This window comes from Molothrus ater, chromosome 3, assembly GCF_012460135.2.
Source record: "Molothrus ater isolate BHLD 08-10-18 breed brown headed cowbird chromosome 3, BPBGC_Mater_1.1, whole genome shotgun sequence".
Lineage (NCBI taxonomy): Eukaryota > Metazoa > Chordata > Aves > Passeriformes > Icteridae > Molothrus > Molothrus ater.
In genome coordinates this window covers 11086113-11111654 of record NC_050480.2, presented here as the reverse complement: position 1 = coordinate 11111654, position 25542 = coordinate 11086113, and the positions used below count along the sequence as shown (strand labels likewise).

General features: G+C 35.3%; 1 protein-coding gene across 29 annotated transcripts in view; it reads right to left on the bottom strand.

Moving 5' to 3' along the window:
- The window catches only part of NRXN1 (neurexin 1), a 678846-nt gene that overhangs the window by 569069 nt on the left and 84235 nt on the right, over window positions 1-25542 (bottom strand). The window lies entirely within an intron of this gene.

The following is a 25542-nucleotide window of genomic DNA, read 5'->3' as shown; positions in this document are numbered from 1 at the left end:
ATAAATCAAGCCTTCTGATCATGGAGTCAACATTCTCATCTCTTCTTCATCCTGAAAACCCTTGTGACCACAGTCACACCCCACCTCTTTACCACCTCATTTTAGGTGCTTGTAGAGAGCTGAAATAGCTATATAATTGTATAAATTGTATTAATTATTAAAATTAATAGAAATAGTTCAGAAAACAACTCAGATAAATTGTCATAACAAAAGTAAAGCAATATCTTTTGATGAGGAAGAATGAATACAGAGTTAGAAAGTTGTGTTTCTTCCCTGGAAGGCTAAATTAATGAAACAGTTTGAGAATAATCTATCCTTTCATTTGTCACAGCCATTGAATGTGGGTCAGTGTTAAAGTGGGTTAGAACAGAACTCTGTGTTTCCCACTGCACATTCTGGTTTATGATCTCAGAAACCCCTAAATGAAGCCCAAATGAGTAAGGTTTGCATACATATTCCAGGACTTCTCAAGAGTCCCTTTCTTTCCTACACATATTTAGGTGATTCTCTTCAGCACACTCAGCTTATTTCTAAAGTCCTGTCAGAGCCTCCCAGAAAAAAAAAGCCATATACTTCTAGAGAATACCTATCAAGCATCATACTACAGTGCATTTAGAAGTGTCCTAGCAAATTCCTCTAGCCAGGGTGCATTTTACAAATGCAGAAGCCAGTTCTACAAGGCAGTGTGATGAGGTAAGTCCCTGCAGCACATGTGATGCTCAGGCTGAGCATGTGGCCCAAGAAGGCTCCAGATTGCATCCAGATTTGTAGCCGTGTATCCTTTTTTTGATTATGATTCAATGAATCTCACATCAACGCTATTTCCGTAATAGCCGACATCGACAAAATGTGTCACTTCCCAGAAAGTTCTGAAAACCCAGTTTGTATGGGACTAGAAAAAAAAAAAAAGTTTTTAACTACAGCTTTTCCTATAAAGGAGGAATTATATTTTGATGACAAAGGCCTAAAAAATATAAAGATTTTTAAATTTTATTGCTCACTTATGGACTTATGATATGCTGGTTCCTAAAAGTAAAAAATCACCTCTGAAGTCAGTATATTACCTAGTAAAGAAACTTTTAGTTGCTTTCCTTGGCCTACTTCTTATCACCTCCAAAACCACTCAGAGAACTTTCCTAATTTAAATAAAGCTCAAGGTCATAGGCTCAACAGGGTTCTTTCCAACATTGCTGGAGCTTTATATCTTTCAAACTCTCATTAACAAGGAACCAACTAAATAAGAAACATATTTAGATGACAGAAACCAAATCAACATCTATGTCTTGTCTACACAAACTGGTACCTGAGAGTGCTCCTATGAGGTTCTTTGTTCCACTCTAAGGGCTACATTTAAATAAATAAATACAAAACCAGCAAAAAGAACAAAGTTCTTAACTCAATTTGCAGCAGAAGGTGAGAATGTTTGCCTTTAGTCTGGCTGTCTCCAGTGTGGAGTAGAGATGTTAACCATGGAAATGGTGAAAAAATATCAGATCCTTAAGCAGTGTACACTGTTTAAGAAGGAGAGGTTTTCTGTAAGTAACAGATTTTTTGAAAAAACCCAAACCAGCAACTTAAAAATCTGCTTCATGAAGCTCTTTTAATTACTATTAAGATGACTCTTTTTTCAAAGGATTGTTATTTTTTAACTGCTTTTTGCACAGAATATATAAGTATCCATTCCCATTTAAAAAATAGAAATACTGTGAGCAGTATTTTATTTGCTTTTCTAATGTATTTAATAATGTAGAAGGTGCACCTTATCAATGACTTAACAATATATGCCAAACATTATTTGAAATCAAAACTGAGGAATGTACTATAAAATAAATTTATTTCAGACAATTTTTTGAAAAATAAACATATCTCCTCTCTAACTCAGCTTGATTGTTTAGGTCTTATTTTTAGGTTATATGAGAGAGAGGACACAGCTCTCTCTCCTGGGAGGTGTTGGTTTGCTTTACTACTGACGCCTGCTCAGACATGTGCAGGAAGATAACATTAATTTATGGAAGAAACTATCCAAATCTTATTCTTGATTCTTTTTCCTTCCCTGCACAAGCTTCAGCTATAATGCTGTTCATGTGAGTTTCTGAAGCTACACTGAGGCAAATTGTATTTGTTTTATTGCATTTATTTATTCAAATTGCATTTGAATAAATAAATGCATCAATGGTACAGAGCTCTTGAAGACCACTCAAATTGTCCAACAATTTAGCGTTGCTTATGAGAAATATCCAGCAGCATCCTGCAGAATTCTTGCCACAGAATACCTGTCAGCATGTTCAAAGTGAAAAATCAGCTTGTAAAAAAAAAAAAAAAGTTAATTTTTTGAAAGAAATGAGTGTGCACCTCATCAGGCAGAGGGGGAAGAAATTAATCTTTTTTTTTGCAGAGTATGACTTCCTTTTTACAGGGAGGGATGCAAGAGAGAGATTGCACAGAAGAAGTGAGTCAGCACAGTAAATAGACACAAATCTGAGTGTTATCAGAGTATTTCACCTTTTGCATACTAGAGGTCACTGCACCTTATTTGGAATGATAATACTGCAGGATTCCTGGATGCAGCTTGTATCTGAAGTGAAAGTGATTTTTCTACTATTCATGTATGTGGAATAAAAGTCCTTCTGTTAAAATAATCAATTGGGAATAATTTAGGACACTAAGAATTGCTGGTTATTAAAAAGAATTTCTGTCTTCTCTCTCTGGTTTGCAGAGAGAGACTATTGGTTCATTTCCCTATAAAAGCATTTTTTATCAGACAGAAGTGAAGCGCTAATAGCAACAGAAGATTTTCTCATCACAATGTATGGCTCGTTATCCCAAATATTGTCTGAATTTACATTATGATGGAGAAGAAGGCTCAGGAACTGAGTTTTCAGATCTTCTTTGATCTACTGCAGTAGATTTAAAAAGTCACATGCATTGTGAATGTTGAACATATTGAATAGGGGAACATTCCCTTGTAAGAGAAAAAGATATTAACAATATTTTAGGAGATTCCAGAAGGACAAAAATCTCTCTTGATGAACAGGTATTTGGGAACATGAGGTTCTCTACAGATAACAATTTACATAGAGTGGGGAATTATCATTATCATTTAGAATAAGCACACCAATAGGAGTGGTAGAGTATATTGAAGCCTTCTTTACCAGCTTGTCCCCCTATCTGCTATTGAGAATGCAGTGATTTTAGTTATAATAATGGAATCTACTATTAATTACACATTTTAGAGACAATTTACTGAAATCATATTACATTTTTGAAGACAGTAATAGTCTGGAGAAAAAATGTTGAAGCTTAATTTATTTACAAAATATGAAAACAAAAGTATTGCTAGCTTCATATTCTCCAGAAAAGAGCTTGTAGAATTTTAGTTTAAAATTAATTCTTAAAAATTATTAAGAACAATTCCTATTATCTGTGGAACAGGAAAATTATTTGAATCTGTGGTGATCTCAGAGCACATTGAGACATTTAGTAGCTTTTAAGAAAAATAACAAAATCAGAAGTTTCCCACCCAAGAAAAGAAACACTTTTAAAGGTTCTTGCTCTTCGTACACAAACTCTATCAGTGATAAGCAGATTACACAAAAAAAAAAAAAGTAGAAGAAAAGAGGATATTGAGCAAGCTGCCTGCTGAACAGATTTTAGTTCTTCATGTAAGCAACATGATGCAAACATTTGAAATGCTACTTAGTTTAAGGGGGAAAGACATCAAGCACAAAAGGTCCATGTGAATCTTACTGCCAAGTTTAGGAAAATGAGGACAGCATGCAGGTTTACAGGCAATGAAGGATTTCACTAGCAGCAGGACAGTTTGTAGATAGGTTTAAACACTAATATTGGGTTGGAAGAGATTTAAAATTTTGCAAGTAGGTGAGAAACAAAGGTCTTCCCTCGCTTCATTCCATTACCCCTGAGGCTTCCCTTTTTTGGCCTTTTCACACTCTTTTGTTCCAAGACTGCTTCAAATGGGAGCAAGAGGGAAAGGAAAGCCTGTTTAATTAGCAGAAAGCACAGTGCCATCTTTCCCCATGCAGGAAGAGGCTCTCACATCCTCCAGCACCCGTCCTCAGTTGGCTCAGTCATTTGTGAGATGTTTGCCAGGCTCTCCCCAAGGTGCTCTGAACAAATGCTGTAGCACTCTGGGGGAACATTCAATGTGAATGGGGCTGGAGAACGTGGAGAACAATTTCTAACACTTCTCTCAGGAAAGCACTTCATTTTATCTGTTTTCATCTGAAAACAGCAAGAGATCCTTCCACCAGAAAAATGTTCCTGTTGCATGAATTTCATTAGCATAGCTAGGGAGCTCCAACTGGGTACCAAATGGTAGGGCTTATATCCATGTCTATATTTTCTGCCATATGCCAAGGAGTTGGCTGTATCTTGAGAACATTATAGTTCTGGCTGATTCAGCACAGTGAACAATCCACAGCCAGGCATTCAGAAATAAGGGATTAGGGCAGGGAGTAAGGATTTCCACGTCAGTCATTTTTATTTGTAAAGGTAAAGAAAATCAGTGGGTTATGAAAGTCAGATCAACTGAAATTCCCATATGATATCGTATACATACAGTGAGATAAAACTACATCACCTGTTACAGAGAAATGCACAATAACTCCACAAAAAATGTGGCTTCATTTGCAGACCTAAAAACAATTTTGTAACTATTTTTCATATATATATGATTTAAATTCATTTTGCTAACAAAACAATTTAAAAAAAGAAATATAGGGTTTATCTGTCCTCAGCATAACATATCTGTTATGTTTTTCCATTATGGAAATATTTCCATAGCTAGAGGTCTGTGATCTTTCTTTTTATAGTTCAGAGAAAGTATGGAATTGAAAAACACATCCTAAATATTTATAAAACGGAGCAATGGCTGGAACATAAAACCCCAAAATCTTTTGAGTGTCTACATGCTCATCATTTGATAAGTCAACATTTAGTACTTCACCTGTGACAGCATTATAGGAGATATTTCTGAGAAAATAAAGATACAAAATATGAATTAAAAGCCTCTACAAAACGTATTAAAAGTGAGATTTAAGAACAATCTAAAGAAGAAGCTTTGGGTTCAGTATCTAACATTACCAGAAAAGTGAAATTCCCATGAAGCAGTGCTCTGTCACCATGGCAACCTTACAAGGTAGCACAAAAGGATTCATCTTTATGCAACGCTGTTTTATAAAATCTATCATCCTAAATGTGACAGCATGTAGGATCTTGTGGGTCTGCTGTGACACCACAATGCATAGGAGTTATTAAATATAACCAATGCCTCATTTATTACCACTCAAAGGAGCTACCTTTTAAATGCAAATGTTGAAAATTAAAATGAAGGGTTTAATCAGTAAAGCTCCCCAACCTTAAATTACCATGGGGAGAGTAACAATATGGGCTTGCCGACACTGTGTTTTAAAATATTAATACCAAGATCTGTGCTTATTTTTGACAGCTGTAACATGACCTTTGGAAGTAAAAGTAATAAAAACAGTATGACCACCATTTTTTTGAAATAAAACCCTGTAATCTCAAAGCATAAAAGATATTCTAACGGGTGATTACAAAGGGGATTACGGTGCAACCTAGTGAGTATATCTTTAACAATTCACAAGGCACCACTTTTTATCACATAAATATAATTTATTATACTTAAAACCTGCTTGAGAGCAAGGTTACCTGGAAAAACTGCAGCAGGTGGTCCAGGTTAATTTGATTCAAGTTATTTTCTGCAGAATGTCTAATTGTGAATGGCTCTGCCTATTGATCTCTTGCTAAGATCAATACATTTTTTTCTGTGAACTACACAGGGAGAAAAAAGGAAAAGAAAGAAAGGAAAACAAAGGAAGGAAGAAAGGAAGAAAAAGAAAGAAAGGAAGAAAGGAAGGAAGGAAGGAAGGAAGGAAGGAAGGAAGGAAGGAAGGAAGGAAGGAAGGAAGGAAGGAAGGAAGGAAGGAAGGAAGGAAGGAAGGAAGGAAGGAAGGAAGGAAGGAAGGAAGGAAGGAAGGAAGGAAGGAAGGAAGAAAGAAAGAAAGAAAGAAAGAAAAAGAAAGAAAGAAAGAAAGAAAGAAAGAAAGAAAGAAAGAAAGAAAGAAAGAAAGAAAGAAAGAAAGAAAGAAAGAAAGAAAGAAAGAAAGAAAGAAAGAAAGAAAGAAAGAAAGAAAGAAAGAAAGAAAGAAAGAAAGAAAGAAAGAAAGAAAGAAAGAAAGAAAGAAAGAAAGAAAGAAAAGAGGCTTAAAATAGATTTCTTGCACAGAGGATGGTATCTCTCCTCTTTTCTTTTTCACTAAATGTCATTCTTACAGTGAAAAATCATACAAAACAAAATCTAGAACAGAATTGTACTAAAATATGTGAACTGTAATGAATCATAAACTTTCAAATACTGTGATGAGGTCTTATTTTTTCCTAATGTTTGTTTGGCTTTTTTTTGTACAGCATGTATAAATCTAGAGAAAGATATTTTAAGTGACCTTAGGATGTCAGAACATGCACGATATTGGCTAAGTGAATGTAAAGAAAATTCACAAGTAACCTTCTTCTCATGAAATTGCACTATAAAATTAACTTTTTTTTTTTTTCCTTATTAGGGTATAAGCCCATGAACTCAGGCATGGATTCAGTAACAGAAATATACACCCAGATGAAGCTTGGTTTCAAAGGTTTTGTTTGTTGGTTAGTGTGACTAACAGTCATGTCTCTTAATCAAATGTCTTTGTATGTCACCATTACAATTAATGTTATTCAGAAATAACCAAGGTTTTGAGAATAATTTGACTAGAGAAGGCATAAATGTGCTTTGCAAGTAAGTATAGAATACTATAGTCTTGATAAAGACAGAAACTGAAGTCAGGATTATCTGCAGAATCATCTTCCCATGTAAGTGCTTTCTGAATTCCAGGTGAGCTCATAGGGGAGGGGAAAAATGATACAAATGCTATGCCATGTGTCATAAGGACATGACAGCACTTTTCCAGCTTTCCAACACCTTTTCACAAGAGTCTGATGACAGAAAAGAGACTATTAACACAGGTTAGCCAGCTGTCTTACCCCAGCAGGAAAGAAGCAATGCAGAGCCTTCCTCAAGAAGCATTGTTTCCCATTAATCCTTTGATGAGGTAATGGGACATTTGAAGTTATATCATTCTTCATGAGTACCTCTGAGGTGGCCCAAAATTTGACAGCAGCTGAATTAGATCCTTGCTGCTAGTAGAATTTATGAAACAGAATAAGTTTTCATAAAATATACCCGTTGGCTCTTTTGCCCTTTTCTTGCTCTCCAATTGCTCACATGAACATAGAGTTTTATAAATGTGTGGCTAAGACCTCATTCCTCAACGTGATTATGAGCAATGGAAAAAAAAAATATTCAACAGAATGTAGAGAAAAATAACATTAAAAAAATTTGTAAGTGACATCCAGAGCCTTCCAGCCTTTCAAAGGCAGCACCTTGAAAGGGGTATTGCTGCTGACCTGCCATCACAATGCCATGACTAAGATTTCATATTGAAGCAGTTGTAAATTAATCAAAGAGCTGCTGGTCCTCCCCAGAGCAAAATTGAATAGGGGCAGATAAATGTCAGATATAGCAAGCTGGCTTTAGATTGCAAGCCCCAAAGCATATTTTGTTATTCTTATGCCTTAGGATCAAATTATTCAGACACCAAAACCATGTATTTCTTCTCATAAGAATAACATGTCTTTAAAAACAAAGATTATTACTACAAAGTGCAATAGTTAGAAGTTTATAGTTTACAGCAACCAAAACCAGAATAATGTTTAAAATCTACTTAGCACTTCTGCATCATACAACAGTCATGTTTGATTGACTACAGCTTTTTTCAGTAAGAGAACTTGATGAAAAACAGAATCAATGGTCAGATGAGTCTGAGCAATTTTATCTTAACTACAGCACATGCCCAGCTCTGAAAGCAATTTTTCCTTAGTATTGCTCATATTAAAACTGCTTCTTAAACAATACAGTATTGTGTCCTCACCTTTGTTCTAATTTTAATACAATAATTAGTACTAACTGCTTACCAGTTACAAACTTACCCGCTTTGATTAAGAAATTATTTATAATACTTGCTGAATTTGATATCTTCACAGTATCATCTAATTTATTCTCTGCCATTAAGTTATGACTTAGTCTATTTTTGTGACTGGGGTAGTTTCTGCATGCTTGTGCAAGTAGTTGTGTGTTAAATTATAATTTCCTTCCTATATAGCACCCATATGAAAAAAGTAAAGTTAAGAATCATTCTTTAAAATTTCTCTAAGGTGTATGACTTTAAATTATCAAAAATAGAAAGACTGAACTGCAAATCTCATTTTAGTCAAGAAGAATTTTGCCATAGTCATCAGTAAGGATGGGATATTGGCCTTCCAGAGCTTAACTAAGAGACAAGCTCACAGCCAAATTATTGATTAAAAATACAGCTAAGTTTACTCCATAAAGGTCAGAGAGAAAAAATGTCAATACATTTGAAGTTTTGCTGTGTTTGAGTAATCTGATTTTAAATTGATTAATTCAATTAAAAGCTTCAAAAAGGAATTTATATAAACACAAAATTAGTGACTGACTTTTATACTATTCAATCTACTGCTTTTTCACACTGATAGCAATATATCCATTTATTATAAACATGGAAACCCCCTACACTTTTATAAATTATACCACAAATTAAAGAGTATTTTAATGACATAGTCTGTCACAGTTCAAAGTCTTAAAAGACTTTCATTAAATGCCAAAGTTAAAAACATTCCTTCAGCAGCTATTGACTACTTCAAGACATAGATTGAGGGATGTGTATTTTAATTTCTTAGAAGTGGCGAACAAAGGATGTACAAGAGAGATGGATCATGGCAAAGCAGTAATGCAAGTAAAAAAAAAATAGAGCAATACTGAATCAATAGTAATATTAGCTATATTGATGACCCTTTTCATTACTATAATTCTGAACACAAAACAAATTTCTACCACATCAGCCTGCCAATAATATCTGTGGGCTGCATGAAGGTGAGCAGGTGAGGCTTTTTTCCATTTTCCTACAAGTAATTCAATTCTAAGAGCAGCACTCTCAATTTACCACATAAGCAAATTAGTAGCTTGTTTCATGGCAGAATATTGGCTTTTCTAGAGTTATATCCAACTCCTCTACAGTAAATAATACCACTGTCTACTCTCTCACATATTTAGAGCAATTAGTTGTTAATACCAAGGGATGGACTATGAAAACTTTTCTCACTGTGGAGAAACCACTGCTCACATATCTGCGCCACAAAACTGCTCTGACAGCTTGGGATTCACCACAGAGGAATTCACCACTAGTGCTCTCCAGCATCTTCTGCCTGTTGAGGACTCCTTCTTAGCAGAAAGTTGCCTTTTGAAATTAGTGGTCTATCCCTGACAGCCTCTTTCATCACTTGACCACACTGAACTTACTTTCCACAATGGACATATCTTCTCCTGCACTTCCAGCCCCACTTTCTTGGACTTCAGGCTTGCCCTGCTTGGCTACAGAAAAATCTGACTCCAGATTTAATAAAGCATGAAATCTAATAACCCTATGAAATTTCATTCTGTGCCATGCTTGCAGGTTGAAACCTCACTTATCAGAGTGAGAGCATTTCCAGCAGCTGAACAGGAAGGCTTGGATATAGGGCATTAAGTGTTTTATCCTTCCCTCCAAAGAAAACACAGAACAGTAGAACCTCCATGGAAGATTCCAAAGAAGTGAAGTTGTGAGGAAAAATATTGGTTTTGCAGTCTCTGTCCTTATCTTGATACATGAAACCCATTGAAAAACCATTGAATGGTTCAGGTTGGAAAAGACCTCTAAGGTCATTGTCCAGCTGTTGACCACCATCACACAGATATATGTGCATTCTTGCTCTAAGACAACTGAAAACTAGATGATGACATAAATAATTTCATAATAAGTGCTGGAATTATCATACAAAAAAGTAGTTATCAGCTGACATTTGATAATATAATTCTTATGCAAATTCTCAATAGATTTGTAAGATATTTTCCCTCAATCCTACCTCATAAACTAACACTTGTTTTCTTTAAGGAAGTTATGAAATCATTGAAAGTTGATCTGTAAATCTAGACACTCACCTAACATTTGCAGAAGGCTGCATTTAACAGCTAGAAGGGAACATCAGACTTGATTACAAGATGACACACCAAGCTCAACGCATTGGGTAGCACCTCATTTAGCACACCTCAACTTTCACACTGCCATTGACTTTTATAGCAACAACAAATGAGTCCCGAGCCTCTGAGCTCTGGAAAGGAAATCATTTTACACCCCACATAGGTTAGGCTGACCAAAACTATAAATCTTTTCTGAGTGTGTCTCAGTCAGAAGCAATAAAAGATTTGTGCATGTGAGACTGCACCATCCTAGTGGTTCTGCTGTCTGTGCTGGATCAACCTATTTCATGGAAGTGACTCTGCTCTCCATGCTTAAGGAAGGTCCCAGGCTACAGCTCAGCCCTATTCCCAGCTTTGGGATTAGGTATGATGCAAAGATTCCACATATTGCTGTAATCTTCATCTCTTTAGACCTTCTTTCCAGACCATCAATAGCCACAAAAAGAGAGGCCAAAGGCCTAATAAAGACTTTGCCCAATATTGCAGACATATTGAGCAAAGACTGGAGTTACTTCAATAAGGTCAAGAGTCTATAACCATCATTACAATTAGAAATGCATATCTTTTGAGCTACTTTAAAATAAAATGGTTTGAGGCAATAGAATTCAAAGTAAAAAACAAAAGCTACAAGGTGCCAAAAAATGCCACATAGCTGTGGGCATGGGTGTGCCTTCTTAATGTTGTCATGTTGGGATGCCAGATCTAAAATGCATGCAAAATTCCTAAGGTAGAAGCATTCTTTAGATCTCACAACCTTTACTCAGCAACTTCATAGTTTTCACTTTCACAGTACTAAAATTCTCACAGTACCCAAAGGCACCTCATATTTCCCCCTTTTACTGCAGAACAAGCCCGTGTGCTGAGGCAAGGGTTGTGCATTCTGATGGGCAGGATTTCTCCAGCCCTTTGGCTAGATCTCTGTTAGCATTGCAAGGCTTAGGTCCCCTTTGTAGAGCTGGCCTTCAATACAAAAGGATTTTTTTTTTCCCCTGAAAAATTAATGGTAAGAAAGATTGACTGTCTCTGGATGTATAATTCAATTTGAAGTATCTGAAAAATGTTACTGAAAATCACCTCTATTTGCCAAAAGCTGCCAAGCTATTTGCACAAAACCATGGAAAGAATTCTGGGAGATGTCAATAATGAATAGGATAAATGTTCTCAAGCTTGATAACTAAAAGGAGTTTGCTGATAAATTTAAAATGCATTCAGCATGCTCTAGAGTCATTTTATATAGATATTGTTCCTGACTTTATTAAAAAAGAAAGAGTAGTTCTGAAAAACTGCTACTTTTTTTTTTCAGATTATTTGACATTTCAATGCACGTAAGTAATGACTGGGTGTATGTAATATCTGTAATGTATGTAGTGTAATGCAGGTAATTTATGTTATTTCCTCATAAAATTTTTTGACTTAAGAAATAGGGAGGGTTTTGGAGCTTCTTTCCTTTATCCATGTTTAGATATTAAAAAAAAAATTCAACACATTTCTTCAGGGCAAATACAAATGTTTGGGCACCATATTCAAGCACATTACTAAATAATAAAATATATTCTACCTATTTGATTCTCTTCACTCTATTTTCTTATACATTTATATTTCACATTAGACTTGAAGCATTTTTGCTTCAAGGTCTTTTAAAATATGAGAATAATGTGGTTATGGAATAGGCATCTAGAATACTTAATAGCACATGTAAGGTATTTTTCCTACTTTTAGAAAGCTAAATGTTCATGTTTTGGGGAATCAGAGGTTATTTGATCTATTTATCTTTATTTGAGGCTTAAATACATAAAACATAATAGAAATTTTAGCGGAAATTGGACAGAAGATCTATTTACATGTCACTGGTAAAAGAGGTATAAAATACAACTTGTTTCCACTTGCTGATTTCAGAGGCAAAATTCTTTCTGCTCTCTTATGCCTTGTTTTGCTTATTTCTTCCTTCTTTTGCCACCACTTTCACCTCCTTGATTATGTGTGAGCACTCTGCTACTTAGTTTTGTCCTTAGACCTAATCTTGTTAGGCAAATATTATAGACCTCTGCTTAAGACCTAGAGGTCTTGGGGTTTTGTCATCATTAACCTTCCTCTCGATAGAGATCTACATCATAATATCCTTCTCCTCAACTGGTCTTAAATCACCCATGCTAAAGTACATACAGCTCTTTTTAATTCACTGTAGTTGCAAAGATTCTTTGCTGATGTACAGGTAATGATCAAATCAAGTCTATAGACTAAATATTTAATATTACTTTCAGAGATAGGAATTAAAATACAGTAATGAGGGGAGGAGAATGGTTGAAGGAAACCTTTCTCTCTTGAAAAATGTTGTCATGAGCTTAATATTAAGTAATTTTGTTATCAAATCAATTATGAAAATTGAAGATATGGAAGCGTTGGAGTTGAAGAGCCTTTGACAGAAATGTAGCATTGTTGAATTCTGATCACACATCAAAAGTGACAGAAATGCATAAGCAGGGTTCTTCTTTTTAAAGACTAAATGAACAACCAGAAAGCTTGAATAAGTCACATCTTCCAGGTCTCTCAGGCAGTTTTCTCTACACTTTCAAGCCAAGCCAGGACCAAGGATTGCCAGGTCTGGGTGTTCCACTTCTAAATTGTCATCCACTCCCACAGCAACAGCTTTTTACCTTCCCATTCTTCTTAACTTCTCCCTTTCTTAACCCTTGGAATATAAGGAAAAAATGTATGAGTGGTTGGCTTTATCTAAGTTTTTTTTGGGCCCTACTGAGTATTGGAACAGTCAGTCCTAGGAGAAAACACTTGGCAGGAAATAGCTATGGTATCTTAAAAATTTGGGAGCAGTTACCTTATCTTTCTCCTAGCAACAGGGAGACATAGTCGGTAGGAGAAAAGAACAGAATAATAAAATCTTTTATCCCTGTACTTCTATGGCTCTTCAGAACCTTCCTGCCTTCTTTGAGACTTCACAAACACAGGTAGTTTTCACATCTGTCTAGAACCAGGTTTAAATGTCAGGACACTGAAGTTTCCCCTTATAGTTTTCTACTTAGTGCCTTCGTTTTTCAGGGAAAAGTTTTGAACACAATAACCCAGAACAGGCTGCTCTGACTGCCTTGTGCCAAAAGTCATTGTCCTCCCACACTGAAAGCATCTCAGAGGTGCTACAGGTATTTAATTAGCAAAATGCTTCACAAAAGAATGCTAAATATTCACACTATAAAAACACTGTCCTTCAGGAAAAAAAGAAGAGACAAGAGATGCATAAAGTTTTAGTAAAGTTCCTGTCAGCTTTACTCATCCTTTTTTTATTCTCTGAGCTTTTCACTTAGCATAAGAAAAAAAACCCCTTTCTTGCAGTCCATATTCACAAGACTGCCTTGATCATAGGAAAATTGAACACCTTCAGTGCACGATAATTAAGCACACCTGTAATCCAATTAGTATTTCATTGGTCTCCACACATGCAGTGGCTTTGTTCTTAGACCACAGGAACCCTGTTTATTACTCAGTTAAAAAAAAACCAAAGCAACAAACAATAACAAAACCCAAAAAACAACCCCAAAACCAAAACAAAGAAGAAAGGGAAACAGCCCAAATGCAACTTGCAAACCTTTTTTTAAAAAAATAAAACCTATCAACAATGTTCAAAGTTTCTCCCCTTTCTTTCTTGCCCTGTGTTACTGCTGATAAATTTCTCTTTCTAAACCATCCCAAACTGGCACTAATGTCTGTTTGGTTTCATTCCTAGTGCCTGTTTGCAGACAAACCCACTACAATAAAGTCAAACACTGAAGCAGTCAAAGGTGTTGCATGGTGATTTACTAAAACCAAATTAATCTAGATTTTGAATCAGACACATCCTGGAGTACTGGAAAGATTTTTTTTTTTTTCAAATAACATGCCTGACCACATCAACAGTCATGACCACACTTCACTGATAGTCAAACATTTGCTAAAACTGTCAGCAGATGAACCACAGGCAAAATAGGAATTGAGAACCATATTTTGAGGTACAGAAAGTTCATGCTTTAACTGCCAATTTTTGTTTTCCTCAGTCCTTCAGCATAATGACAGATACTGTGCAACCATGAAAGTATCAGAGCTTCATCAGTTCTCCTGCTAAACAATGTCTCTTGTAAACAGACACAAGATAATAAAAAATATAAAATATATTGTAAATGTAAAGAAAAAAGTGATTGTGTGGTGCTTTTCTCCCATGTACTCATTTAGGTGAATCTGAATATTATAATCCAACATAAATTATACAAAATGACCTAATTATAACTGCTGGAGGGTCTAGGGTTGTTCTTGGAATAGCTTTTTTATGTTTTGTTTTGCTTTTAGCTGTCAATTCCTCTGTATCAGCCTTCAAACATAGGATAGCATCCTCATAGTGACATTTTAATATGCCCTGTTCTCAAACGCTCCCCAGAAATTAATTCTCTGAGAATACCAGATGCTGCCAGTTCTGAGGGATGACACTGAGACAGAAGGAAGCTGCTCAGAGAATTTCTGAAGGGCCCTCACTCACCATGCAGCAGCACAGGAGGAACCAGGGGCATGGATTTGCCACGTATTTGAAGCCTGCTCCTCTCTAACACACCAGAATGGCTTGAACACAATCCAAAGACATGGAAAAATAGAAATCAGCTTTTCCTTATCTGAATCCCACTTCTCAATCTGAATTAGAATTCCTTATCCCACTTCCCTATGGCTTTCCCCCACAAAATCAGCAATTTCACTGATGGCTGTACAATTACCAGCTTCACTGAGGACACAGAGGTAGATTAGAAAACAAGGACAGATGTTCCAAAAGAGAGATCTCCTCTTAGCCACACATAGAGATGCTCCCATAATATATATCAACAATAAGTCCATAAAAGAATAAAGAAAAATCTGTAGGAGAGACGCTTTTCCCCATCCAAGTGAATATGATTTTTCATTTTTCCCAATGACCCATATTTAGCTGCTTGTACATATATTTGACCCATTGTATTAATAAATTATCAAACAGTAAAATGTTAATAACCCAGAAGTTAAGTCTACAAGGTGTGTAACTGAACACCACTAATGAGGCATAGAAGAAATACCTCAAAAATTGGCTTTCCTCTTCCTCCCTGATAGTCAACATGTATTACCAGGGAAAGATTTGGAATTTTTTTAAACTAGATATATTCTAAATCCATTGAATTAAATAACTCCTTAATTTTTTTTCATATGTTCTGGGAGAAACAACATAGTCCCATTTGTCTGCCTGAATTTTAGCAAATAACAGGATCTTTTCCTAGCTACAGTAAAACTGAACATTAAGAAAGTGTTTGAAGTCTTCATGAATAAAGATAATTCTGATGAAGAATAATAAGTCCTTCAATAAAGTAGCCTATGATTCCATCCTCTCCTTTTGTGTGAGCATATTGCAACTAAAAAAGACTACTTAACTCTCAGTGAATATAAATTTGAATGGTGAGGTTCAAAGAGAAACTAAATATTAGAATGCTGACTTCAGTCTTTATATTAAAAGACTCTGGGCTTTATAAGTTTGAATCTTTCTTCTTTCTAATTCAGAGCACTCTTATGGGACTGTGTTACCCTCTAGTTTATAGCATTTTCTAGATTCAATCACAATTTCTATTTCTCATTTAATTTTCCTGCATTTTTCCCTTTATAAAAGGGCAGATATGAACAGTTCCAGCTTTGCTGCACAAATAATCCACAACGATGTTCTGTCCAGGGTTTATCTAGTGTAGCAGTCACTGTATGACAAGGTAAGTTCATTTCTTACAGTATAACTTAAAGACCTCCAAAACCTGTTGCAAATGTGTTATGAGAACCTGTATAAAACAAAAATACTGAGTAGCATAACGCTCCTGAATATGAGATTAACTGCAGGATTCAATTCAAAGTATTCAAAATAAATAACCACAGCAAAATATCGAAGTTTGAGAAGGATTAACGTCCATTTGATTCACACTTCCATACATGTTTGAGGCTTTCCCATGAAGGTGTTTCAGTTTTCATGTTACATCCTGGCTTGAGGGAATGCTTTGAATGGTTTTTCCGGTTAGTCCATAAGGGCTTGACTTGGGGGAGCTCATTGACACATAATTCCATCTACACAAGAAACCTGATAAAAGTGCCACTAATAAAGCAAAAATGGTGTGACTCTTTTAATGCCTGACAATTTTCTTACATGTTGCCACAGTAATTTTTCTGTTCTGTGTGATTCATAGGCTTCAAGGCCAGAGAGGTTGTTTTTGATTATCTAGTCTCATTTCCTGCATAATAGAAATTACAGGCTGTCAGCTAGTACATGAGAGACCTCCTCTTTAAGCAGTTTAATGGCTAAGAACCTAGTAAATGTATTTTTAGACTTTCTGAAGCCTGCTCTTCTGACTTGGGTCTCAAGAGTATGCCAACTAGGTAGAGGAGTATAGGCACATTCTTGCCTCCCAAGGTGGATAATTAGCATGACCTAGATATATGTACATTTCTGAGAGTTATATGTACTTATTAAAAGCTATAGGGCTGATATACAGATCTTTTAGGTGTTTTGAAAAGGAAAATATTAATTAAATTTTCATTTTGCTTTTATAACAGCTTGATAAATGCAGAACTCTCAAAACCCCGTTTCTTTAACAAGCCTATTCATTTCAAGGACAACCAAAATGAATAGTCTTGTTAGCAAGGTGTTAGTCTATCAGCTATTTTAGAACACTGGGTAAATATCAAATGCATGTGTTTTCCTGGAAGAGAGAATAAAATGACACATAATGACACATGAGTGATTTTTATTACATGTTTGTCATTATATAAAGCATTATAAAACCTGAGATAGAGCCATTTCTGAGAGGTAAAGTGATGAAGTGCAGCAGGTTCTATTTACCTGCTAATGTGGCTACATCCTTAAAGCAGCTCCACGTATGCATGGTAAATGTGGATATGTTAATATAAATTGTTGAGGAATTTGTCCTTCAGAATTGTGAATGACTTACTGTTTTTTACTCCATGTATTCAGTGCTTCCCAATATTTTCAAAAGGAATACAGGAATTTATCCTCTTCATAGCAGCCTGAAAAGCCCCTTCTTTGCTCTGGGGAAGTGTGAAGCAGTAGACTAACAGTGGGACTCAGGTGGCTTTGTGTAATGCTCAGAATACAGATTTGCCATAGATCTTTTCCTGTCTTTTCCATAGATTTTTCCATAGATTTTCCTGATACTTTCCCATATGAAAAAGATGTATAAAAGTTCTATACAGATAAATATGTTGCATGAGAATCATACAGAATTACTAGTTTCCAAGTCTAGCTTTGTTGGTCCAATCTTGCACTTAGATACTTTTACATTATTCTTTTCTGAAATATAAATTTTCTTCCAGTATTATAACACAGTCACAGTCATGGACAGTATTCTTATTTGAATAATTCACTGCAGAGAAGTATAGAGACAGAAAAAAAACCTGCTAAGGACATTAAAAAATATCAGTGCATGACTGACACAGTCACAGCTGCATTTTTTCTGTTCGAAGGTTCATAATGATGTAAGAACTTAAGAACTTAGAGGGATAACCACAAAATTAATGGTTTTCAGAAATATTTGGATGAAATGAAAGCACCAGTTCACTACTTGTACACCAATGATGTAAGGGTGTTCAGGCAAACAAAAATTAAATTAAAATAGAACACTTTGAAATCTCCCATCCCTTTTGTGATGATATAAACATACAGTAGTGCTAGAGTTCAATGTAACCACAGTCAAATGACTCTTCTAAAATTGAAAATTACGTAACAACTAGTCAGTAGTTGGAGTTAATACAAATAATAAAAAATATCCATTTAAATAAACATCCATTGATAGTGCAAATTGCTATTGTCAAACAGGTTTTTAGCTTTAAAATTAATTTATTCTTTGTTTTGCACAGCTTCAATAGTAAAATCACAGCTCGAAAACATAGTTTTCAATGGTGATTTGCATGTAAATGATTTTGGTGGATTTTAAAAAAATATTTCTTATGGACTTGTGGAAATACTAAATGTATTTTGTAAGTACCTTGTAAGACCAAGTGGTTAAGCAGAGCCATTAACTGAGAAAATCAAAAGACCAGGTTGTATTACCAGCAAAAGGCCTGCAATGCCCTTTTCCTGAGATCAAAAGCCCTTATCTGGCACCTTTTGATATAACTCAGGTTCTTCCTAACAGAGACACTCAGGTTCAATGAAGTAGGAAATGAAGGAAATTCTTCCTAACTTCCAGTACTAGAGAGAGATGTAACTGTTGGCTGGGAGTGGGGTCACCTAAGTACCAATGCAGCTGTCCTCAGGAACCTCTCAGGATTTTGTCAGCTAAAAGATGCTTCAGAAGCAGAGCATTAATGGTCACAGAAAGATTTTCAGCTTCCTTTCCTTTGGGTGGATACTCCTGAAAATGGAATAACTATGGCTCACGATAATGGAATTCAGGACAGACCTGTTAGCTAAGGGTAACCCCAGTGAAAATTTTCCAGACTTATACTCACTTAATGCTGAATTTTGCTTTCCAGGCAGACTCTCCTCTGTCTGAAGAATATGCAAAGGCAGATGAAAGGCATTAGACCCAGCTGCTTTTATTTCCTCCCACCCCCAATACAGAGAAGCTACTGAAGTCAAGGCTGTGATGCCAGCAGTGCCAGGTGTTCTGTGGTAGCCTCTTGTTATCCAAGGTTGCTCTATACAGCTTTATTAGTTGCCAGTGAATCAGTCCAGATGCTTCCTTTCTTTAAAGAATAAATGTCTACTTTGAGCAGGAAAAAAAAAAAGTACCAGAACTTCCAAGTCATAGCAGCAAATTACAAAAACTGCCTTTAAATGAAATGCAGTGCTGATCAGAAAATTGTTCTAAGTGGGTGCCAACAGAAAAAAAACCTTTGCCCTGAATATAGATTTAATGAGGAAGAAAGGACTCCTTTCATGAGAATAAATTCATTCAATAAAAAGATTCGGTCACTTTTGTTTCCTTCCAAGTCTGAAAAAAAACGCCATATCTGGATAACAGGTTGGTATCTATGAAAAGCATTAAAAGAATGAAGAAAATTTCATAGCCAAGTCCATGTTCCATGCTCCACAATTTCCTATGGGAATCCTCCTTTATGCTCCTGAACTTCCCAGTTCTTTGCACAATTTCACTGTTCTGCTTAATTGCTCTAGGTGGACCCTGAAGTAAATAAAGGAAGCTACCTTTGAGCAATTAAAAATATCAGGGTTATAGAAGTCTTTGGAAATCAGGAAAGAGGTATATTAGTAGGACCAGTGTAAATTATATATTTTTTTAATTAAAAGAGTTTAAAGACAATGTGTAACTCAAATTTCTGTCATTTCTAAGTACCTTGGCATGTTATTACCACCAAAGAAAATTCCTGTAAAGAGTAGGTTAAAAAATTTGTATGCAGCATTCCTATTTCTACAAGAATGATTGATTCTGACCTGAATATTTAAATATTTTTCAATTCCTTTGCAGGGAGTTATTCTTGGTAGAAAAATATCATTATAATGTGCATTTAAAGAGCATAGTCCCCATTTTCAGCTATACCAGTACAATTTTAGAGCAGTCTTCTTAAGAGTTCTTCACTTTCATTAGATTTAGATTCTTTAGAAACTGTGATAAAGTTTAGTCCAGAATTTTGTAATCCTGCATGTAGACAAATGTTAGAGATGTTTGAAAATACTCTTCCTTGGGGCCCTAATTTCTTTCCACTTAGCTGGTGAAACTCCACTGAGCATGATTGATTGGATTAATGTTAAAATCAGCTGAGACTTCTGTTCTGAGATGTACAGTAATTTCCAACTACTTTTGATTTTCACTGAAATAATAGAAATTAGATTCTGTTGGGCTCATTTGTTTAGTTGCTCTTGTAGATTTCAAGGACTGAATTTTATCCTAGGGAGATACAGTGCAATCTTAGGGTGAAACTGAAATCTTTAGTGTCACTCTGCTGAAGTATTTGGCTCACAAGAAGGTTCAAGGATATTCCAATATCCAAGGAATACACCTCTCTCAAATACCTGTTTCACTGGAAATGCCTTTGATATGTATAAAACTCTCATGGAATTTCACTGTGCAAAAAAAGGTACAGACCACTGCAGTCTTAAATTCTCATTTTCTATGTACATTTACACATACATTAAAAGAAGAGTTTGCTTTAAGGAAGAAATGCTAAGTTTTCCTATTTCTTTATTGCTTACCTGCTGATTCTTTTTTTTTTTCCCTCTTCAGAGTGACAGCTTAACTGTTTTCCATTCCCAATAAATCCCCTCATACTTTTTGGCCTGAAATGCACATCCTTCATCTTGAAAGAGCTTTAATATTATTTTGAAAGGTTTTCTGTCAGCATACCCATCTTCTGGATAAACCTATGCTCAAAGTGGAGCCTTGTGCTGAGGAAGCCAAAATCTTGCATATGTACTATCTCCTACTACAATGTTTACTGGACCCAGCAGAAGTCTACACATTTGCAAATATAACATTTTTTACATTAAATCCTCCAGAGTTACACATTTATTGTCTTTCCTCTGAATCCATAGGAAGTCTATGAAAAACACACACATGTTAGATGATCATTTTGAGTGACATCAGAATGATTCAGAACATGATAAATTCTTTATTTTCACGGTGGTAAGGCACTAGAACTCTTGGTGTGGGTTGGACATTCCCATGTGGTGATTTTATTTTAAAAATAAGTATGTTTCCCTTTCTTCAGAAAGTTTTTTTTTTTTATATTTGTGACAGGTCCTTAGAATTTCTTTTCATACTGCTGATGAGGAATCAGCCATCTCAGATAGAATTTCAAGTGTGTGGGTCTCATGGAAGAATTTGCATTTCTGTTCCTGAGGTTGGTTGGTTTCTTCTGAGCCATGTGCTTCAGACAGAAAACTTCTTCAGCAGCCATCTTCTGCTGCATTTTTTGTCTCCTTGAGGACCTTTTATTGATCATAATTCAACATAAATTTGAATCTGCAACTTCAAATGCCAATATTCCATGGTTGCAGGGTATCACCCTCTGAAGTGCAAGAAAATTACTTGCTTCAATGCATCAAAATAAATATTTAGTGTATAGTTCATTATGATATTCAACCAAAATTTGAATATATTGACCATACAAATATAAGGATAGTACAAATATTTATTGTATATATTTGTAGGCAAGGGGGTATGAGTTACACACAAAAACTTAGTTATAATACTTTTGGTGAACAGCAGCCTCTATTGAACTATACTGATGAGATTCTTTAGAAAAGAAGTCATTATAGAAGAGATATGATGTGTAGCTTCTGCTCTTTGGAGTACTTTGAGGAACTTTATACCTAAAGTCCATTAATTTATTAAAAAAATTGTAATGCTCATTAAAAATAATGGTAGTTTTAAAGAGAATATTTTTAAAATTCTTATGCTCATAATTTTGCAAATTTTCCAAGACTTTCAAAATGTTTGGGACTTATGGAGGTTAAATTTTTAAATCTTGTTGATTTTTTCCTTTTTATCAATAGAAGATTGAGTGGGGAAGCTCAAGTTATCCATTCTTCTCCTGTAGTGTCACCTAGAAACAATTTCATTTGCCCTACCCTGGCAACCCCATTGTGTGTCAAACCCCCAAATTACCTCACTTTGGTTCTAGCAGGGAGTCTTTTCAACCAGCTGCTATCACCTAGGATATATAACTATGTGAACAAGTGCAGAGAGTCAGGAATGCCCTCCATCCACGTTTTGTGCTTGCCAGGCAAAAGCCAGCTGCAGTTGAGAAGGCATGAAACTGAGTCCATGTCAACAGGGCACTGAGCCAAAAATAAGGAGCTGAGCTCGAGTCCAGGGCTGTGCCAAAGCATTTACAGGGTTTCTGGACTGCTGGGGGCTTGGATCAGGGAAGGCTGGGCTATGGGTATCTCTAAGGGCCACCCTGAAGAGCACACACAGCAGCAGATGAGGAGGGCACAGGCGTTTCAATGAGAGTGCAAGAAGCCAAGACCATCTAAGTTCTTCAAAACCAGAGCAAAAATGAAAGTCATTCCAGTAAGATGAACTTGTGGTTGCAGGAAGGTTAATGACCAAATTCCAGACAGTTTGATATCAGGGGAGATAACTGGCACAAAGTGAGATTTGCGTTGCATGACACAAGCATCACATAATTACTTAGCTAAAACATGCCACTTTTATGCTCATGATTGTTTAAGGATTTCTATAAATTGCTTTTATTTTTCAGTGTTCTATTTTTCCAGCTGTCAAATTAGTTGTGTGATTGATAATTAAAAAATTAGTGGTGTCACTTTGGTGTTACAGGTATTGTACGATAGCATGTGCAAGAAAAAAGTTCCCCTCCTTTGTCAAGGATGTTGACACATACATAAATTGCCATTCTGAAGTCTTTCTTCAGCATTTATACACAATAAAGCAAATACCAGCACATCAAAAGCCTGCAATCTAAGACAATAAATTGCAGCTGTACTATCATTTTTTTGGTAGAAACACTTATTGCTCAGCTAGCTAACATTTAATAGTTTTTTACGAGCCTGAGTGACTCATGTATAATTTAAAGCTGCACATAATCTCTAAAATAATAGAACAGGAGTAAGAACATAGTATTTAGGTACAGAATGAGTAATATATATGGTCAAAAGTATGATAATTACATAAAAATAAACTATAGGTAAAAATATGAATAGGCTTAAGAGAACTGCAGTATAAAAACAAAGTATTACATGTCACTCTTACAGTTTGTGAATTATAAAATCCTTTCATTGCTCTCCAAAAGAATATGAAAAGGAGAATATGAAAAGGAGAGGGTGAGATTTTTTTTAAGTAGAGAAATGGAGTGTTTTGCATTAGTTGCCATATAAATTTAGTCATATTACTATTCAACACAAAATAATCCTGCATGACTTTGAAGAGGTAAGGCCTATAGGTGGAAATGGTTTTATTAGACCACCTCCAATAGTTGGAGAGAGCAGAGAAAATTTGTTTGGGCACAAATTTTTTGGGGGCAAACAAATCTGACTGTTATGAACAGCAGATTTAAGGATTGCTTCGAATTCAAGCAATTGCTCTGAGTAGCATTTTCAAGTGGTCAAGTAAAAACATCAGCACCATTTACAAACCTTACCTTGCCTATGACTTTTCACCATCAGAACTGTGACAACCCTGCTGTTAAAGTTCTATACAGGTCAGTTATTTCCAGGGGATGAAAAAGGAATTCCTAAATATTTCTGAATATATGGTGCTTGTCAGAAAATAAACAAATGCCAATATAAATAAAAGACTCCAGATTTTCTAGAATTAGGCATAGCATCTACAAGGAGTAATTTGTGGGGAGATTACCCAGGATATCCCAATTTAGATTTACAACTAAATGTTAAACATCAGGGGCATTGTGAGATAGTACTGAACTTAGTATTGCCCAGTTGGAGAGGCTGCCTCATTTCTCCTTCCTCTGTCAACCCCAGGTTTTTACCTTGTTAACACCCTGTCCAAATTATGAAGATACACTGATTTGACTTTTTTTTCTCCTTTTCCAGTATCCCAAAGAATATCTACACAATTAAAGGAGAAGGTGATACTTCAGCCATTTATACTCCTCAGGACAAATGACATTGTAAAGCTTCTTAAAAGTGTTTTATTGCTTATATTTCCAAAATATGATTAATTCATTATATAATCACCCAGAATTTTACAATTACTGCCCTTGCATACCTCTTAAGGAATGAAACTTATAATAGAGTTTCCTCTGTTTTTCCTCTGCTCCTCTCCATTGCCTTCTGATTTTTTATATTGTCACATGTTACACATCTGTGTTATCACAACTGTTCAAGACCACGTTTCAACAGCTGATATTAGTAAAGTTTCAGGACAGTCAACAAAATGAGTCTGTTTTTTCCTGGTTCAGGATATGGCTCAACATTGAGGGATGTTTTCTGTTACAAAAGCAACTGGAATTGGTACACATATAAACCCACTCCATCAAATTGAACAAATATACACCATTATATGTGCAGAAGTGTTGTGATTCTCAAAACACAGCAATGATTATTTCTATATTAACTGGATAAATCTAATAAAAATCAAAATATGAAAGGTAAAATGTAGTTAAATGATTAGATGATTGGTGACTGGTGTTTAAATTATGTCACATGGCACATTACTGAACATTAAATGTAGCTAATATATACAGGTAATTTTTTAAAATATAGTTGTTAAACCTTTAAAAATAAAAATATAAAAGTCTACATGTTTAAAAATACTAGAAAAAAATGTTTTGCTAAAAATCTGCTCTTCATATCACCTACTATTAATAATAAATATTCATAATATTTATATTTTACTCCTTTCATTCAAAAAAACCCTTTGGTGCCATACATACCACATAATTTATTCTGTGTACAGAACAATCTAGAAAAGTAATTGTGCATTATTAATAAAAATTATCTATAGTGTCAGTGTTCAGTTAATAAAAAAATGTAATTTTAAGGTAATTGCAGCTAGGATATCTACTGATTAGGAATAAGATAGTAATAATAAGTAATGAGGAAATCACACATACTATGTACTGTTAAGAAACAAAAGAATCAGTCATATAGCAAATAAACCAAAATGATCTGATAAAACAAAGAAATGAATAGATTGTTTTCCATACTTGCTCAAAACTTTTCCTAAGTAAGAAGACTTAGAGCTCCAGAGCACACAGAAATTATATCCCACCTACACAGGTACAGAGTCTTTCCAGGGGGTCTGATATGAAGAGGAAAGGGACACTACAGATTTGTATTTACAGTCTTTGCATTACATGAACGTCCTACGTATGAAAACACTAAATCAGCCAAGACACCAACAAACTGGAAGTTTGTTTCTAATTTAACTAGTCAGGAAAGTATGAACATGCAGACTGGATTGCTGATTTATACAAAGAATAGGCACCCCCGACAAAAGGTTAAGATGAATAGAACTGTGTTATTCATCATATGTAACAGAGATTAAATGGCTTTTAATCACCACCTTCTTATCATAAAAATATATTTACACAGTGCCTGTGAACAAGTGTCCTTGTAGCAAAACCTGATGTTTATTTATACAGGAAAAAAATTCTTGCCCCTACTGCACTGTTTCCTCTGGGAGAAGGGAAGTAAACACAGCTGGCATTCTTTACATAAAGAAACAAAAAGAATTAAAAAAAAAAAAATCTGAAAGAAACCCCACACATCTCTTTGGCTTTTTTTCTTCCTCATTCCTTTGTCCAATTCTTATCTCAGATACGCTCCAAGTGATTAATATGAAAGGAAACTCTCAGGGCAAAGACTTGCTAAAGTTAGTGCTGTTCCCATGTAAAACGTACATCAAGCTGTGGACTGACCCTGCACAGTTTATCTC